The sequence below is a fragment of the Erigeron canadensis genome, chromosome 7 (genome assembly GCF_010389155.1).
Source record: "Erigeron canadensis isolate Cc75 chromosome 7, C_canadensis_v1, whole genome shotgun sequence".
In the NCBI taxonomy this organism is placed as follows: Eukaryota; Viridiplantae; Streptophyta; class Magnoliopsida; order Asterales; family Asteraceae; genus Erigeron; species Erigeron canadensis.
In genome coordinates this window covers 38,625,769-38,628,615 of record NC_057767.1, presented here as the reverse complement: position 1 = coordinate 38,628,615, position 2,847 = coordinate 38,625,769, and the positions used below count along the sequence as shown (strand labels likewise).

At 32.4% G+C, this 2,847-nt stretch overlaps 1 long non-coding RNA gene across 1 annotated transcript; it reads right to left on the bottom strand.

Annotated features, from left to right (window-relative positions):
- Window positions 1-756: 756 nt before the first annotated feature.
- On the bottom strand, window positions 757-1,620 carry LOC122608670. Its single transcript, XR_006325282.1, has 2 exons — window positions 1,323-1,620; window positions 757-1,194 (listed from the first exon to the last, which is right to left on the bottom strand). It is a non-coding gene; the product is annotated as an uncharacterized LOC122608670 (long non-coding RNA).
- Window positions 1,621-2,847: the final 1,227 nt, after the last annotated feature.

Sequence of the window (2,847 nt, the reverse complement as noted above, 5' to 3'; positions counted from 1 at the left end):
GTGTTTCACACCTAAGTTTAGATACCCGACAGCCTTATATTCCCATCCCCCTTAATATATGGGAAAAGAGAATATAAGGCTGTCCGGCACCTAAGCTTAGGTGTGGAACCCCTCACATACTAATATTTTATTATTTCTTGTTTAATGAATAAATGCATGGGCCCCCATAATTTTTATAGATTAAAAAAATAATATGTGAATGTTCCACACCTAAGCTTAGATACCCAACAGCGTTATATTCCCATCCCCTTAACATATTGATCTTTTACCTGTGTATCATAATGCCCAATTGTTTTTTTTCCCAACTCAAAGAATATATATACTATACAAAATCAGATATCTACATATGTAATACACCTTGTTATACTTGATATCCAAAAAGTTGAAGGAAATTGAATTGAAGTAGCTTAACATGTTTCCAAGAACCATCTGAAAATCGTAAGAACCATCTGGAAATCATAAGAACAAAAACTGAAAATTTACTCAACTCAATTGCAACAAAAGTGAAACTATAGAGAAAAATAACTCCATATCCATAATGATCCTGCAATTAACATCAACGGAGTTTAAAAACTCAGATCTAAATATAAGATAGGAACTGAATTAAACATGCATCGCTTTTTATCAACCACTAAAACAATGGTCTTATAAGATTGTTTCTGTTGCAGATAGGAACTAAAAATTGCCATAAAAAAATGAATTACCCTAGCTACTACTTTGTATTCTTGAAAAAGAACATTATCTTTTATCCCAAAATCACAAACTCAAAGACCTTAAATTGTAAACCAACCACATTAGTTCATTGGAAACAACACAACATGTTACAATGGAAACAAAACATCATTTTCCATCCGTCATCCTGTGTTTTACAAAAGCTTCTTTACAAACCAAAGTGTACCCTCTAATCAATCATATTTCAATAAAGATTGAAATAAAACTCAAAAAGCTTCAACTTATTATTACCCGAATTGAACAATACAACATTTTCCATCAGCCATCCCGTGTTTTACACAAGTGTATGCCCATGTCTGCAAAATAGAACAAGATAGTAAGAGAAAGACAAAGCTTTACGACATTGAATTGGGGCGGCAGTGGTGATTCACAACGATGCTGTTGGCGCGGCGGTGATGATGGACGGCGGTGGAGATGGACAGTGATGGAAATGGACGGTGGTTGCGATAGATTGGTTTTCCCCTAGATCGATGTAAAAAAGTTATATAAGTGTGAATAACAGGTTATTAATAGATCGTTGCAAAAAAAGTTAATATATTCCTTTATCGATTGATGACGTAATGAACAGATTACTGTAAAAAAAATCATACCTCTATCGATTTTGATGGCGGTGACGATGGCGGATCATTTGGTGGTGGTGTCGGTGAATCAATGAGGGAGAGACACGGGGAAGGGGTCGCCGGATCAAGCGTCGTGGTGATCGGTGGTGATGTTGATTTGTGATCATCGTGATTGACGGCGGTCGGGAATGGACATAGTCACATAGGAGGGATATTTGAGAATTAAGATGCAGGAGGTAGAGACAGACAACATTAGAGCGTGTCTGAGTAGGAAAGGGTAGAAGGAGGGATAATTTCGTACATTCTCATATTACATTTTCAAACAGTATAGATATGAATCTTTGATATTATTAATCGAACGGTTAGAATTAATAGTGGTGGTTTGGTTATTAAAATGGATTTGATGAAAATCCTAAAAAGCGTGAAAGGGCAAAAACTCAAAAGTATTGATAGATAATTGGTAACAATATTACAGTATATGTTTTTTTTTTGCAGTCAAACATGTATGTATATTTAATTAACATTGTCCTAAGCTACATTTCACAAATCCCTTCGTCAATATGAAAGTGTTTTAAGATTGCCACTTGCTTTAGTCTCCATCCTTATTAAGTTTTCCCCACTTCCTTCTCCGGCCTCATGCTTAAATCAAGAAACTGTACCGACCCCATCTCCCGTCGAATCTTTTTTATCTTGAAATTTCCACCACCTCATATCTCTCTCTGAATTGTCGGTTTAAAGTCATGTAAGTTTATCATGAATGCCTCAAGTACTTTCCTTTTTCCTTTCCTTTTCTTGTTTCCTTAGTTTTTTCAATAATTGATAGTATTATAATTTACGGGGACTTTGTCTACAAGTTATTGGAGCCTTGTATTTATTGTAGATATATAATATTTTATGGTTAGAAAATTTATCTATCTGTCTTATTTTACTATTGGTAACTTTATTTATTAACACTTTCTGATGTTATGTGTTGTATTTCGGTACTGTATGTATATCGGTATATATATTTAAGTCCAAAAGGTTTTGTATCTTGTAGTTATGAAATGTCATTGACTTCTAGTTCGGTTTCGGCCCAGACTAAAATTTATCGATTACTTCGATTTTTTATTTTTTGTTTTTGTTATATTGATTGATTCAACTTTTCAACCATTCGGTTTTGAGCTCAATCTGGATCGATTTTTAGTTTTGGTTCCGTGATTTTTTTTCCCCCCAACACTTTGAGCTTATTAAGTTTTAAATAAATATGCCATTTTAAGCAAAAAAAATTATGATAAAGAAATTAAATATACAATTGCTTTTTTTTTACTAATTATATTTTTTAAGGTGTTGAAATAATTGGTATAATTTTATTAAACTGAAATGATGATTATGTGCTTTTCCATTTATAACATATATCTATATAATTATTAAAAAAAGTAGTAATCCAAGCTTTTTAAAGACATCTTCAAAACTAAACCTATACTAAAAAGTTGCAACATAAGATTTTACCTACATGGCATCTTTATAATTTTTTTGACAATATTTATATATCTTTAATCAAATTAAATATTAAATA